The 17,677-nt window shown below is 41.3% G+C and overlaps 1 non-coding gene across 1 annotated transcript; it reads right to left on the reverse strand.

Moving 5' to 3' along the window:
* Positions 1–13,416: 13,416 nt before the first annotated feature.
* On the reverse strand, positions 13,417–13,523 carry LOC112730854 (small nucleolar RNA R71). Its single transcript, XR_003166659.1, has one exon. It is a non-coding gene; the product is annotated as a small nucleolar RNA R71 (small nucleolar RNA).
* Between the last annotated feature and the right edge of the window lie 4,154 nt (positions 13,524–17,677).

Genomic DNA, 17,677 nt, shown 5'->3' on the forward strand with positions numbered 1-17,677 from the left:
CCTACTTATTCACATTAATTGTATAGTTTTACTTTCCCTTCCTTATTATGTCATGTAATGAAAAACATGTTTTCTAAGCTTTAAAAATTAATTATTTTAATTACCTTTATTTTCATTCGATGCCGTGATTAGTGTGTTGAGTAGTTTCAGATTTTCTAAAGGCAGAATGACTTAAAGGATGAAAAAGGAAACATACTAGAATGGAAGGAGGAAGCAAAACGGAGCTTTAAAGAAACTGGTGTCCACGCGATCGCATGGATGACGCGATCGCGTGCCAAGCACGAATCAGCAGCAACGCGGCCGCATGCCTGACGTGACCGTGCGCCTCAAGCAGAATACACATGACGCGGTCGCATGACTGACGCGACCGCGTGGCAAGGAAAAGCTCCGAATGACGCGACCGCGTGACCCACGCGGACGCGTGACAGAGGCCATGCACTAGAAATTACAGAATACGCCCCCAGCGAATTCTGAAGCCCTTTTTGGCCCAGATCCAAGTACAGACAACATAGACCAGAGGTTATAAAGTGTGGAAATGCTTCCATTCAAAGGGAGCTCGCATATTTTTCACCTTTCAATGATTTAGATTTAGTTGAGAGGGAGATCTTCTCTCTCTCTCTTTTAGGATTTAGGATTTCTTCTTGTTTTAAGAGTAACTCTGGATCCAGGTTTAATTGTTCTTTTATTTTAATTCTACAATTATTTATTCCAACATTTGAATTGATTATTATAATTTATGAATTATTCCATGTTACAGATTCCTATTTGAATTAATGATTATTTGAGGTATTTTCAGTCTATGATTGTTCTTTTTGATTTAAGTTACCATTGCTTCCCATCTAAGGATACTTTTATTATTTCAGCAATTTACTTTTTTCCCCTTTTTGGTTCTGGTTAAGAATTTAGTAACTCAACAGTTATTAAACTCAACACAATTGATAATCGTTATCTTGCTGATTGAACTGAACTTAAATAATCCCAACCTTTTCTTAGGAAATAATTAGGATTCAAAGGTCAATTTAATCAGTCCCTTGACTTTCCTTTGCTCCGGTAAAGGTTGACCAAGTGGAATTAAGATACAACTTTCATTATTGTTGAGAAGGGTAACTAAGTTGGACTTCTAATTTCCCTTATCTTGCCAAAAGTTGTTTTACAGTTATTATTTATTTTTACTTGCCATTTAATTCACTCGTCATTTAAATTACTTGCTTCTCACCTTCTAAACCCCGATTACAACCTTTATAGCCAATAATAAGAACACACGTCCTCGCAGTTCCTTGAGAAGATGACCCGAAGTTTGAATACTTGGTTAACAATTTTTAAAGGGGTTTGTTACTTGTGACAACCAACACGTTTGTAAGAAAGGTTGATTGCTTGGTTTAGTAACTATACTCACAACGAGAGTTTTTATAACCTCTAAACCATCAATCTTCTGCATCTTTCAGGCAACTATGGCAAATTATATATCATTTTAAAGCCCCGGATGTTAGCTTTCTAATGCAACTAGAACCGCCTCATTTGGACCTCTGTAGCTCAAGTTATGATCGATTTAGTACGAAGAGGTCAGGTTGGATAGCTTAGCAATTCCTTCAATTTCTTATATTCCTTCCACTTTTGCATGCTTCCTTTCCATCCTCTAAGCCACTCCTGCCCTATAAACCCTGAAATCACTTAACACATATATCACGGTATCGAATGGTAATAAGAGAGGATTAAAATTAGTAATTTAAGGCCAAAGAAGCATGTTTTCAATCATAGCACAGAATTAGGAAGGAAAATGTAAAACATGCGAATTCTATGAATAAGTGTGAGAATAGTGGATAAAATCCACTCAATTAAGCACAAGATAAACCATAAAATAGTGGTTTATCAATATGCATGCACCGATAGATGTCATGGACGACCTAGTAGATCAATATCATTTTAGGAGAGATCAGTTGACTCAGCAGGGTGGCCAGCCATCTACAATTTGGGTCTCCACATATACCTCACCGATAGGACCTTACAAACATGGGCAATCTACGGCTCCTGTTGTGTAACAATAGACTCAACCACAGTGGGACTATATGCATGGTTTTTGGACATGTGAGGAGACACAAACTCCTCTAGTATATCCGCTGGTCCCATCTCTAGGACTATACCAGCCAAACCTGCAACCTTATTACCCACTTGGTCCCTCCTCCTCTAGGTTGTCAGCTGATCCTGCCACCAGCTGATGCCAGGGCATTTTGGCCAGTTTCACTGACCTTTTCTTTAATGTTTTAGGGTAGTTTCATGCATTTTCTTAGGAAATAAGCAAGTTTTGGGTAAAATTTCACTTACATCTTGATTCAAGCAAACATGGTGCACTTTACATGATTTCATGAGAATTTTGCATGAATTATATGACAAATTGGATGATGCATGTCTCATGACTTGGATTAGAACTTTGATGCACTTTATTGTTTAAATTCAGGACAAAGGAAGCAAGGAAGAACCATGCTTGCAGCCACGTTAGTCTAACTAACGTGACCACTAACGTAGAATGGGAGCTAGCTTGCAATGTTAATGAGAAAAATAATCGCCAATAACGTCCTCGAAAGCCATAATAGACCACGTTAAGAGTCACGTTAACTAAATTAACGTGAACTCTAACGTGGAAGAAAGAAATAAGGCCAACGTTAGTGACACTCACCTTTGTCACTAACGTTGGACCAAGCTCATAAGTGGTCACGTTAAGAGCCACGTTAACTCAATTAACGTGGACTCTAACATTAGGAAGAAAAAGAGAAGCCAACGTTAGTGACACTCACCTTTGTCACTAACGTTGGCCGAGCCACAATAAGCCACGTTAGTTGCCACGTTAACTTAGTTAATGTGGAAGCTAACGTGGAAAAAGCAAGTGATCGCAACGTTAGTGACACTTACCTTTGTCACTAACGTTGGGATGAACCACCACAAGCTACTATGAGCAACGTTAGCTCCAACGTTAACTTAGTTAACGTGGAAGCTAACGTGGATAAAGGAGATGATGAGCCAACGTTAGTGACACTCACCTTTGTCACTAACGTTGGAGATGGCTATCAACACCACGTTAGAAGCCACGTTAACCTAGTTAACGTAGACTCTAACGTGGGAAGTAGGGGCATCTTGGAATGTTAGTGACAAAGGTAAGTGTCACTAACGTTCTCGAAAGATTGGCAAGCCTACGTTAAGAGCCACATTAACTAAGTTAACGTGGACTCTAACGTAGGGGGAAGGGAGGACTCTCAACGTTATTGGAAAAGATGAGTCCCAATAACGTGTGCAAAGGACCAAGAGGCAACGTTTGTGGTCACGTTGGTGCCACTAACGTTGAAGTTAACGTGGATCATCCCTGGGTTAGGAACGTTAGTGAAAAAGGTGATTGTCACTAACGTTCTCGAACCCACACTCTCACTTAACGTTAACGCCACTAACGTCCTGAGCTAAACACCCTGCCTACATCACACTTTCTCTCTGCAGGTAAAGCTAAGACCACTGAAGAGGATAACTGCTTCAAACTCAAGATCCAAAGGCCCATATCCAAGACTTGAAGAACCGACTAGAAGATCAGAAGAGTAGTATATATAGGGGTAGTTTTGAATTAGAAAGGAGCTTTTTTGGGGAGTTGGAAATTGGAGAACTACTCTCTGTATAATTTTACTTTCTTTGCACTTCTAGTTTTACTTTTCATAATGTATTTTCCATCTTTGTTTTCGATTTCCAGAGCTATGAATAACTAAACCCTTTCATTGGGTTAGGGAGCTCTGTTGTAATTTGATGGATCAATATTAGTTTTCATTATTCTTCTTCTATCTTTTCTCTTGATTTTACTAGAAAGCTTTCAATCTTCATCCAATTGGGTAGTTATCTTGGAAAAGAAGCTATTCATACTTGGATCTCTTCTGAACCTTAGAAGAGGAATGAAGAGATCATGCTAGAAATGCTTTCTCATGTTGGACCAAATTGGGGTTGGATGGATATGGTGACTATAATTCTACCAACACTTGATTTGGGAATGCATATGGTATAATCAGTGACCATACCTCATCTCTTCTCATGAGCAATTGACCAAGGAATTGGCTATTGATCAAGATTTGAGAGATTGAATTACAAGGAATTATAATTCGATCACTTAAGATTGCCAAGGAGATCAATGAACGCATTAATTGAGAAAGAGATGAAAATGAACTTGATCCGGAGAATGCAACATCTCCTAAGCCCAATGAATTCCCCATTTCTGATCTTACCCATACTCTTTAATTTCTACAATTTACTTTTATGAGCATCTTCCCCATTCACATTTAAGATTCTGCAATTTACTTTCTGCCATTTACATTCAGCTCTTTATTTCCAGCAATTTACATTTTCTGCTATTTACTTTCCCGCTATTTAATTTTCTGCAAATCTCAAATCAAATTCTGCTTCGCTCAACTAGAGCATTCCTCTAATTAAAGTTGCTTGACCGATCAATCCTTGTGGGATTCGACCTCACTCTATTGTGAGTTTTTACTTGACGACAATTCGGTATACTTGCCGAAGGAAAATTATTGAGAGACAAGTTTTCATGCATCAAGTTTATGGCGCCGTTGTCGGGGATTGATTTTGTATCAACAATGATTAAATTAGAGGATAACTAGATTGAGCATTTTTTTTCTTTTGTTTGATTTCAGTTCATTTGAGTAATTTACTTTCTATTCAGTTATTTTCTTCCCTTCCTCCTACCCATTTTCTTAGTTGTTTACAATTAAGCCCACTAACCCACTAACTATTTGATATATTGCATCACTCACACTAACAGCATTTCTGTAGAAATTACTTTCTGCATCTATTTCCTTGCTTGTGCCTTGTTGGTTGTATGACAGGGAGAAGAAGTGGGGCTTCAACTTTCTTTGATTCTGAACCTGAGAGAACCTTCCTTAGATTAAGGAGGGAAGCAATAGGAAAGAGAGTAGTTGGTGCTGAGGAAGAGGAGGAGTACTTTGAACCAGATATGGACGAGAATATGGAGAACCATCATGAAGAAGAGGCTCACAACCATGACCGAGAAGGTCCAGCACATCAGGCTGGGCAAGAGAGAGGGGTTCTGGGTTCTTACATCAACCCAAACCCAGGAAATTGTGGAAGCAGCATCAAAAGGCCAACCATACATGCCAACAACTTTGAACTAAAGCCACAGCTCATCACCCTTGTTCAGAACAATTGTTCATTCGGAGGAGGTGTCCAAGAAGACCCCAATCAACATCTAACCACCTTCTTGAGGATATGTGATACTGTGAAGTCTAATGGTGTTCATCCTGACACCTATAGACTACTTCTGTTCCCTTTCTCACTCAAGGACAAGGCATCTAAATGGCTGGAATCCTTTCCAAAGGAGAGTTTAGCAACCTGGAAAGAGGTGGTGAACAAGTTTTTGGCAAGTTTCTATCCTCCTCAACGGATCAACAGGCTGAGAGCTGAGGTGCAAACCTTCAGGCAGCAAGATGGTGAGACTCTATATGAAGCATGAGAGAGGTTTAAGGACCTGACAAGAAGGTGTCCACCAGATATGTTCAACGAATGGGTGCAGCTGCACATTTTCTATGAAGGTCTTTCTTATGAATCAAAGAAGGCAGTAGACCACTCATCAGGGGGATCTCTGAACAAGAAGAAGACCATTGAAGAAGCCATAGATGTCATTGAGACTGTAGCAGAGAATGACTATTTCTATGCTTCTGAAAGAGGCAACACTAGAGGAGTGATGGAGCTAAACAATGTGGATGCACTGCTGGCCCAAAACAAGCTTATCACCAAGCAGCTGGCTGACCTCACCAAGAAGATGGAGAGGAACCAAGTAGCAGTAATCACCACCTCATCAGTAACCCAATAGGGAGTGAATGCAGAGGCAGAGGATGAGCAAGAACAAGCCAACTACATTGGAAACTCACCCAGGCAGACCCATGATCCATACTCCAAGACCTATAACCTTGGTTGGAGGAATCACCCAAACTTTGGGTGGGGAAATCAACAAGATCAAAGCCAAGATCAGAGACGTCACAACCCCAACAACCATGCAGCTCACCAACATTCCACATAGAGATCATATCAACACCACCCTAACAACACCTCTCCACATCCATACCAAAACCAAAATAACCCAACTCACCCATTCACTCTCAACTCACCATCATCTGAAGATAGACTCTCCAGAATTTGACCCTACTTGAGGGCATATGCAAAGAGATTCAAGACAGTAAGGCATTCCGAGAAGAAGTGCAGTCCAATATGCAGAATCAAGATGCTGCCATCAAGAAACTTGAGACACAAATTGGATACCTATTCAAGCAAATTTCCAGCCACAACCCTCGCAGCGATACAGACTCAAACCAAAGGGAGGAGTGTCAGGCTATCACCCTCAGAAGTGGAAAGGAATTGAAGGAGACTTCCAAGCAACCACAAGAGAAAGATTCGGTTGGACAGAAGGAGGAACAAGATGAAGTTCAAGTCCCCACCTCCAACTCACATCAAAAGGAAGGAGACCTGAAGCCATATGTTCCCAAAGTCCCATATCCTCAACAACTGAAGAAGAAGGGGGATGACAGCCAGTTCTCCAGATTTTTAGAAATCTTCAAAAAATTACAGATTAACATACCCTTTGCTGAAGCAATAGAGCAAATGCCGCTCTATGCCAAGTTCTTGAAGGAATTGATGACTAAGAAGAGAAGTTGGAAGAGCAACGAAACTGTGATACTGACAGAAGAATGTAGTGCTATCATTCAGCATAAACTACCCCAAAAATTGAAGGATCCTGGGAGTTTCCATATCCCTTGTATTATAGGGGAAATCACAGTGGAGAAGGCTCTATGTGACTTAGGAGCCAGCATAAATCTGATGTCAGTAGCTATGATGAGAAAAATGAAAATCGAGGAGGCTAAGCCAACAAAAATGGCTCTATAACTGGCAGACCGATCGTTCAAGTTCCCTCATGGTGTAGTGGAAGATTTGCTGGTGAAGGTGGGGGATTTCATCTGCCCAGCAGACTTTGTGGTGTTGGACATGCAGGAGGAAGCCAAGGCCTCTACCATCCTGGGAAGACCGTTCTTAGCTACTGCTGGAGCTGTCATTGATGTCCAAAAAGGTGACCTCACCTTAAGATTACACAATGAAAAGATGACATTCAATGTGTTCAAGGCCATGAGTTACCCACCAAAATAATTGGGAGAATGTATGAGGTTGGACTCACTGGAAGATGCAGTGCAGGAGAGCTTTGAAGAAGAAGAACCTGAAAGGTTAACAGAGGAGGAGTCAACGTCTAGTGAAGAGGTTGCAACAGCAGAGATTCATATACAAGGTGCACCAAAGGAAGAGAATGAAAAGTTAGAAGCACCCAAACTTGAACTCAAAGCACTGCCACCCACTCTCAAATATGCATACTTAGGTGAGAATGAAAGCTACCCAGTGATCATAAACTCATCCCTCAGCCAAGATCAAGAGAGTGAACTGCTCCAAGTGTTGCGAAGGCATAAAGATGCCATTGGATGGACCCTAGCTGACCTAAAAGGGATCAGTTCGGTCATATGCATGCATAAAATACTGTTGGAAGATGATGCCAAACCATCCATTCAATCCCAAAGGAGGCTGAACCCAATCATGAAGGAAGTGGTACAGAAGGAAGTTATGAAGTTATGGCAGGGAGGGGTAATCTACCCGATCTCAGACAGTCCCTGGGTCAGCCCCGTGCATGTTGTTCCGAAAAAGGGAGGAATCGCTGTAGTTCCCAATGAGAGGAATGAACTAATCCCCACCAGGACCGTCACAGGATGGCGGATGTGCATAGACTACAGAAAACTAAATGAAGCTACACGAAAAGATCATTTTCCCCTTCCATTCATGGATCAGATGTTGGAAAGACTCGCAGGACACTCATACTATTGTTTTCTCGACGGTTATTCAGAATATAACCAAATAGTGGTTGATCCTAGAGACCAAGAGAAAACTTCATTTACTTGCCCATATGGAGTGTTTGCTTACAGGCGCATGCCATTTGGGCTATGGAATGCGCCTGCAACTTTCCAACGCTGCATGCTATCTATCTTCTCGGATATGATAGAGAAATTCATTGAAGTCTTTATGGATGATTTTTTGGTATTCAGAGATTCCTTTTCTAGTTGCTTAAATCACCTAGCCTTGGTATTGAAAAGGTGCCAAGAGACCAATTTGGTCCTGAACTGGGAGAAATGTCACTTTATGGTAACTGAAGGAATAGTCCTTGGCCATAAGGTTTCTAACCAAGGGATTGAGGTTGACAGAGCTAAGGTGGAACTTATTGAAAAGCTTCCCCCACCCAGTGATGTCAAGGCAATAGGAGTTTTTTAGGGCATGCTGGCTTTTACAGGAGGTTTATTAAAGATTTTTCAATGATAGCCAAGCCCTTAAGCAATCTCCTTGTATCTGATACACCGTTTGTCTTCGATGAAAAATGCATGCTAGCATTCAAAAATTTGAAACAGAGGCTGTCCTCTGCCCCTATCATTTCCCCACCTGATTGGAACTTACCTTTTGAATTGATGTGTGATGCATCTGATTTTGCAGTTGGGGCCGTGTTAGGGCAGAGGAAAGATAACTTAGTCCATGTGATCTACTATGCTAGCAAAGTCCTCAATGACACTCAAAGAAATTATACTACTACTGAAAAGGAGTTGCTAGCAATAGTATTTGCATTTGACAAGTTTAGATCATACCTCATTGGTGCTAAAGTGATTGTTTTCACAGATCACACAACACTTAAATATTTGTTTACCAAGCAAGAATCAAAACCAAGACTAATAAGGTGGATCTTATTATTGCAGGAGTCCAACATTGAAATTAGAGACAAGAAAGGAGTAGAGAACAAGGTAGCAGATCACCTATCCAGAATCCCTCATGATAAAGGTGGAGCACATGATACAAGTGTAAATGAGCTCTTTCCTGATGAGCAGTTGATGACAGTTCACAAAGCACCATGGTTTGCAGACATTGCCAACTTCAAGACAACTGGGGCTCTACCTCTAGAGATAAACAAACATCAAAAAAGAAAACTCATAAATGATGCAAAATATTTTGTCTAGGATGAGCCATATCTCTTCAAGAAGTGTTCAGATAGAATCCTGAGAAGATGTGTTTCAGAAGAAGAAGGACGAAAGGTCCTGTGGAATTGCCACGGCTCGTGCTATGGAGGCCATTTTGGAGGGGACAGAACTGCAGCCAAGGTGTTACAAAGCGGATTCTTTTGGCCCACCCTTTTCAAGGATGGCAAGGAACTAGTAAAGAACTGCAATGAATGCCAAAGAGCTGGAAACTTGCCTAGAAGAAATGAGATGCCACAAAATTTCATCTTAGAGCTGGAACTGTTTGATGTATGGGGAATTGATTTCATGGGACCATTCCCAACCTCATATTCAAACAAGTACATTTTGGTGGCAGTGGACTACGTTTCCAAGTGGGTGGAGGCTATTGCAACCCCAACAAATGATAACAAGGTGGTCATGAACTTCCTCAGGAAGAATATCTTTAGCCGGTTTGGAGTCCCACGAGCACTCATCAGTGATGGAGGGAGCCACTTTTGTAACAAACCACTAGAAGCTCTTCTCCTACGATACGGAGTGAAACACAAGGTTGCCACGCCTTACCACCCCCAAACAAGTGGGCAGACTGAGATATCTAACAGAGAGCTAAAAAGGATTTTGGAAAAGACTGTAGGAGCATCAAGAAAGGATTGGTCGAAGAAGCTGGATGATACTCTTTGGGCATATAGAACAGCATTCAAAACACCACTCGCGATGTCCCCATATCAACTGGTGTATGGGAAAGCTTGTCACTTACCACTGGAGCTGGAACACAAAGCCCTCTGGGCTCTAAAGATACTAAATTTTGACAGCATTGCTGCTGGTGCAAGGAGGATTTTGCAGCTGCAAGAGATGGAGGAATTCAGATCTGAAGCTTATGAAAATGCCAAGATTTATAAAGAAAAGGCGAAGAGGAGACGTGACTTCCATCTGGCACCCAGGAGTTTCGCAAAGGGGCAGCAAGTACTCCTCTACAACTCCAAATTTAGACTGTTCCCAGGAAAACTCAAATCAAGGTGGTCAGGACCCTTTCTTGTCACAAAAGTCTCGCCATATGGACACATAGAAATCATGGATGAGAGTTCGGAGAGGACTTTCACTGTGAACGTGATGCCAGGGCATTTTGGCCAGTTTCACTAACCTTTTCTTTACTGTTTTTAGGGTAGTTTCATGCATTTCCTTAGGAAATAAGCTAGTTTTGGGTAGATATTCACTTACATCTTGATTCAAGCATACATTGTGCACTTTACATGATTTCATGAGGATTTTGCATGAATTTAAGGACAAATTGGATGTTGCATTTCCCATGACTTGGACTAGAACTTTGATGTACTTTATTGCTTGATTTCAGGACAAAGGAAGCAAAGAAGAACCACATTAGTGGCTACGTTAGTTACACTAACGTTAACACTAACGTGGAATGGGAGTAACTTGCAAAGTTAATGAGAAAAATGATTGCCAATAACGCTCTCAAAGCCATCATTGCCCACGATAAGAGTCACGTTAACTAAGTTAACGTGAACTCTAACGTGGAAGAAAGGAAATGGAGCCAACGTTAGTGACACTTAACATTATCACTAACGTTGGACCAAGCTATAAGTGGCCACGTTCGAGTCCACGTTAACTTAGTTAACGTGGCCTCTAACGTTAAGAAGAAAGGGGAGAAGCCAACGTTAGTGACATTCAACTTTACCACTAACGTTGGCCAAGTCACTCTAGGCCACGTTAACTCCCATGTTAACCTAGTTAACGTGGAAGCTAACGTGAGGAAGGGAGGTGACGCCAACGTTAGTGACACCCAACATTGTCGCTAACGTTGGAAGGAGCCCACACATGCCACCATGAGCCACGTTAACTCCCACGTTAACTTAGTTAACGTGGAAGCTAACGTGGATAAGGGAATGTTGAACCAACGTTAGTGACACTCAACTTTGTCACTAACGTTAGAGATGGCTAGCATAAGCCACGTTAGAAGCCACGTTAACCTAGTTAACGTGGACTCTAACGTGGGAGCTAAGGGGCACATTGGAACGTTAGTGACAATGTTAAGTGTCACTAACGTTCTCGAAGGTTGGCAAGCCTACATTAAAAGAGCCACGTTAACTAAGTTAACGTGGACTCTAACGTTGGGAAGGGGGAGGCTTCTCAATGTTATTGGGAAAGTTGAGTCCCAATAACGTGCGCGAAGGACAAAGAGGAAACGTTAGTGGCAACGTTTGTGCCACTAACGTTGAGGTTAATGTGGCTCTTACTTGGGTAAGGAACGTTAGTGAAAAAGTTGAATGTCACTAACGTTCTCGAACCCATATTTTCACTGAACATTAACACCACTAACGTCCTGAGCAAAATTCTCTGCCCACTTCACAATGTCTCTCTGCAGGTAAAGCCAAGCCCAATGAAGAAGATAACTGCTTCAAACTCAAGATCCAAAGGCCCAGACCCAAGACTTGAAGAACCAACTAGAAGAGTAGAAGAGTAGTATATATAGGAGTAGCTTTGAATTAATCGAGAGTTGGAAAATATAGGGAACCCCTGGGCATAGAATTACTCTCTGTATTTACTTTCTCTGCACTTCTAGTTTCATTATGTATTCTCCATCTTTGTTTTCATTTTCCAGAGCTATGAGCAACTAAACCCCTTTCATTGGGTTAGGGAGCTCTGTTTTAATTTGATGGATCAATACTAGTTTTCATTATTCTTCTTCTATTTTTTCTCTTGATTTTACTTGAAAGCTTTCGATCTTCATCCAATTGGGTAGTTATCTTGGAAAAGAAGCTATTCATACTTGGATCTCTTCTGAACCTTGAAAGAGGAATGAAGAGATCAAGCTAGAAATGCTTTCTCATGCTGGACCAAATTGGGTTTGGATGGATATGTGACTATAATCCTCTCAACACTTGATTTGGGAAATGCATGTGGTATAATCAGTGACCATACTTTATCTCTTCTCATGAGCAATTGACCAAGGAATTGGCTATTGATCAAGATTTGAGAGATTGAATTACAAGAAATTGTAATTCAATCACTTAAGATTGCTAAGGAGATCAATGAGTGCATTGATTGAGAAAGAGATGAAAATGAAATTGATACGGAGAATGCAACATCTCCTGAGCCCAATGAACTCCCCATTTCTGATCTTACCCATTCTCTTTATTTTCTGTCACTTATTTTTATGAGCGATTTCCCCATTCCCATTTACAATTCTGCAATTTACTTCAGTCATTTACTTTCAGTTCTTTCATTCTAGCATTTACTTTTTCTGTCATTTACTTCCCGCCATTTTATTTTCTGCAATTCTAAGCTCAAATTCTGGATTCGCTCAACTAGAATATTCCTCTAATTAAAGTTGCTTGATCAATCAATCCTTGTGGGTTTTGACCTCACTCTATTGTGAGTTTTTACTTGACGACAAATTCGGTACACTTGCCGAAGGAAAATTGTTGCGAGATAAGTTTTCCGTGTATCAAGTTTATGGCGCCGTTGCCGGGGATTGATTGTGCATCAACAATGATTAGATTGGAGGATAACTAGATTGAGCATTTTATTTTTGTTTGATTTAATTTTCTGTTTGAGTCATTTACTTCCTGTTTTAGTTAATTTGTTCCCTTCCCCCCACTTTTTCTTTGTTATTCCATTCATCTCACTAACCCACTAACTGTTTGATATATTGCATCACTCACACTAGTAATAATTCTGACAGATATACTTTCTGCACCTATTCTCTTTGCTTGTACTTGTTGGTTGTATGACAGGGAGAAGAAGCGGGGCTTCAACTTCCTTTGATTCTGAACCTGAGAGAACCTTCCTTAGACTAAGAAGGGAGGCAAGAGAAAAACGTGTAGTTGGTGCTGAAGAAGAGGAGGAATACTTTGAACCAAACATGGAAGAAAACATGGAGAACCATCGTGAAGAAGAAGCTCACAACCATGGCGGAAGAGGTCGAGCAAATCATGCTGGGGAGGATAGAAGAGTTTTAGGCTCTTACATCAATCCAAACCCAGGAAACTGTGGAAGTAGCATTCAAAAGCCAACCATCCATGCCAACAATTTTGAACTAAAACCACAGCTCATCACCCTTGTTCAGAACAACTGTTCATTCGGAGGAAGTGTCCAAGAGGACCCCAATCAACATCTAACCACCTTCCTGAGAATATGTGACACAGTGAAGTCTAATGGTGTTCATCCTGACGCCTATAGACTGATCTTATTTTCATTCTCACTCAAGGATAAGGCAGCCAAGTGGCTGGAGTCTTTCCCAAGGGAGAGCTTGACAACTTGGGAAGATGTGGTGAACAAATTCTTAGCAAGATTTTACCCTCCTCAACGAATCAATAGGCTGAGAGCTGAGGTCCAAACTTTCAGGCAACAAGATGGTGAGACTCTATATGAAGCATGGGAGAGGTTTAAAGACCTAACAAGGAGATGCCCACCAAATATGTTCAATGAATGGGTGCAGCTGCACATTTTCTATGAAGGGCTTTCCTATGAGTCAAAGAAGGCAGTAGACCATTCATCTGGAGGATCTTTGAACAAGAAGAAGACCATTGAGGAGGCCATAGATGTAATTGAAACAGTAGCAGAGAACGACTACTTCTATGCCTCCGAACGAGGGAACACAAGAGGAGTAATGGAGCTAAACAATGTAGATGCTCTGCTGGCCCAAAACAAGCTCATTACCCAGCAGCTAGCTGACCTTACCAAGAAGATGGGGAGGAACCAAGTAGCAGCAATCTCCACTTCATCAACAACCCAAGAAGGAGTGAATGAAGAAGCAGAGGGTAGTCAGGAGCAAGCCAACTACATTGGGAATTCACCTAGGCAAAACCATGATCCATACTCCAAGACCTACAACCCTGGATGGAGGAACCACCGGAACTTTGGGTGGGGAAATCAACAAGACCAAAGCCTTGATCAAAGACGCCCAAATCCAAACAATACAGCCACCCAACATTTCACATCTAGACCATATCAACACCCACATGACAACAGCTCTCCACATTCATATCAAGGCCAGAATAACCCTCCTCAGCCTGACCTATCATCATTTGATGAAAGAATCTCAAGGATTAAGAATCTACTTGAAGGCATAGGCAAAGAGATTCAAGATAGTAAAGCGTTCCGAGAAGAGGTGATGTCCAATATGCAGAATCAGGATGCTGCCATCAAGAAACTAGAGACACAAATTGGCTACTTATTCAAGCAAATTCCAAGCCACAACCTTCGCAGCAAGACTAGCTTAACACGAAGGGAGGAGTGCCAGGCTATCACTCTTAGGAGTAGGAAGGAACTGAAGAAAATCCCCCAGAAACCACAAGAAAAGGAATCAGATAAAGAGGAAGAAGAGCAGGATGGAGCTCAAGTTCCTAATCTGAGTTCACAAAAAGGGGAAGGAGTGCTGAAGCCAGATGCCCCAAGAGTTCCATACCCTCAGCAATTAAAGAAGAAAGGGGATGGCAATCAGTTTTCGAGATTTTTGGAAATCTTCAAGAAACTGCAAATCAACATACCCTTTGCTGAAGCAATAGAACAAATGCCACTCTACGCCAAGTTCTTGAAGGAGCTCATGACTAAGAAGAGAAGCTGGAAGAACAACGAGACTGTGATACTAACCAAAGAATGTAGTGCTATCATTCAGCACAAACTACCTCAGAAATTGAAGGATCCCGGGAGTTTTCAGATCCCTTGTATTATAGGGGAAATCACAGTGGAAAAGGCTCTTTGTGACTTGGGAGCCAGCATCAATTTGATGTCGGTAGCCATGATGAGAAAGATGAAGATTGAGGAAGATAAACCAACAAAGATGGCCTTACAATTGGCAGACCGATCGTTCAAGTTCCCGCATGGCGTCGTAGAAGATTTGCTGGTGAAAGTGGGAGATTTTATCTTCCCAACAGACTTTGTAGTACTGGATATGCAGGAGGAAGCCAAGGCTTCCATCATCATGGGAAGGCCATTCTTGGCCACTGCTAGAGCTGTCATTGATGTACAAAAAGGAGATCTCACCCTGAGATTACACAATGAAAAGATGACGATCAATGTGTTCAAAGCCATGAGTTACCCACCAGAGCAAATGGGAGAGTGTATGAGGTTGGACTCACTTGAAGACGCAGTGCAGGAAAACTTTGAAGAAGAAGAACCTGAAGGTATAATAGAGGAGGAACCTACGTTTAGTGAAGAGGTTGCAACAGTAGAGATTCAAATACAAGGTGCACCAAAGGAAGAGAACGAAAAGTCAGAAGCACCCAAACTTGAACTCAAAGCATTGCCACTCTATCTCAAATATGCATACTTAGGAGAAGATGAAAATTACCCAGTAATTATAAGCTCATGCCTCAGCCAAGATCAAGAGGATGAACTGCTCAAAGTATTGTGAAATCACAAAGATGCCATTTGTTGGACTCTTGCTGACTTGAAGGGGATAAGTTCGGCCATATGTATGCACAAGATACTGCTGGAAGATGATGCCAAACCATCCATTCAATCCCAAAGGAGGCTGAACCCAATCATGAAGGAAGTAGTACAGAAGGAAGTTATGAAGTTATGGCAAGGGGGGTAATTTACCCAATCTCAAACAGCCCCTGGGTTAGCCCCGTGCATGTCGTCCCAAAAAAGGAAGGAATTACCGTGGTTCCCAATGAGAAGAACGAACTAATTCCTACAAGGACAGTCACAGGATGGCGGATGTGCATAGACTACAGGAAGCTCAACGAGGCTACGCGAAAAGATCATTTCCCCTTTCCATTCATGGATCAGATGTTGGAAAGACTCGCAAGGCACGCTTATTATTATTTTCTCGACGGTTATTCAGGATATAACCAAATAGTGGTTGATCCCAGAGATCAAGAGAAAACCTCATTCACTTGCCCATATGGAGTGTTTGCCTACAGGGGCATGCCATTTGGGCTATGTAATGCACCTGCGACTTTCCAACGCTGCATGCTTTCTATCTTTTCAGATATGATAGAAAAATTCATTGAAGTTTTTATGGATGATTTCTCGGTATTCGGAGATTCCTTTCCTAGCTGCCTACATCACCTCGCCTTGGTATTGAAAAGATGCCAAGAGACCAATCTAGTCTTGAACTGGGAGAAATGTCACTTTATGGTGACAGGAGGAATAGTCCTTGGTCACAAAGTTTCTAACCAAGGCATTGAGGTTGACAAAGCCAAAGTAGAACTTATTGAAAAACTGCCTCCACCCAGTGATGTCAGGGTAATTAGGAGCTTTTTAGGACATGCTGGTTTTTACAGAAGGTTTATTAAAGATTTTTCAAAGATAGCCAAGCCCTTAAGCAATCTCCTTGTATCAGATACACCATTTATCTTTGATGAAACATGCATGTTAGCCTTTGAAATTTTGAAAATGAGGCTATCCTCTGCTCCTATCATTTCCCCACCTGATTGGAATTTACCATTTGAATTGATGTGTGATGCATCTGATTTTGCAGTTGGGGCAGTGTTGGGACAGAGGAAAGATAACTTAGTCCATGTGATATACTATGCGAGCAAAGTCCTTAATGATACTCAAAGAAATTATACCACTACTGAAAAGGAGTTGCTGGTAATAGTTTTTGCATTTGACAAGTTTAGATCATATCTCATTGGTGCTAAAGTGATTGTTTTTACAGATCACACAGCACTTAAATATTTGTTTTCCAAGCAAGAATCAAAACCAAGACTAATAAGATGGATCTTATTGTTGCAGGAATTTAATATTGAGATCAGAGACAAGAAAGGAGTGGAGAACAAGGTAGCAGATCACCTATCCAGGATTCCTCATGATAAAGGTGGAACACCTGATACAAGTGTGAACGAGTTCTTCCCTGATGAGCAGTTAATGCTAGTTCACAAAGCACCATGGTTCGCAGACATTGCAAACTTCAAGGCAACTGGGGCATTGCCTCCAGAGATCAATAAACATCAAAAAAGGAAGCTCATGAATGATGCAAAGTACTTTGTCTGGGATGAGCCATATCTATTTAAGAAGTGTTCAGATGGAATCCTTAGAAGATGTGTTTCGGAAGAAGAAGGACAAGAGGTCCTATGGAATTGCCACGGCTCATGCTATGGAGGCCACTTTGGAGGAGATAGAACTGCAGCTAAGGTGTTACAAAGCGGATTCTTTTGGCCTACCCTTTTCAAGGATGCCAAAGAACTAGTAAAAAGCTGCAATGAATGCCAAAGATCTGGAAACTTGCCCAAAAGAAATGAGATGCCACAAAATTTCATCTTGGAACTAGAATTGTTTGATGTGTGGGGAATCGATTTCATGAGACCATTCCCAAACTCATATGCAAACAAATACATCTTGGTAGCAGTCGATTATGTTTTCAAATGGGTAAAGGCTATTACAACCCCAACGAATGATAATAGGGTAGTCATGAACTTCCTCAGGAAGAATATCTTTAGCCGGTTTGGAGTCCCATGAGCACTTATCAGTGATGGAGGGAGCCATTTTTGTAACAGACCACTAGAAGCTCTTCTCCTACGATATGGGGTAAAACACAAGGTAGCCACACCTTACCATCCCCAAACAAGTGGACAAACTGAGATATCCAATAGAGAGCTCAAGAGGATTCTGGAAAAGACTGTGGG

The sequence above is a fragment of the Arachis hypogaea genome, chromosome 12 (genome assembly GCF_003086295.3).
Source record: "Arachis hypogaea cultivar Tifrunner chromosome 12, arahy.Tifrunner.gnm2.J5K5, whole genome shotgun sequence".
Taxonomy (NCBI): domain Eukaryota; kingdom Viridiplantae; phylum Streptophyta; class Magnoliopsida; order Fabales; family Fabaceae; genus Arachis; species Arachis hypogaea.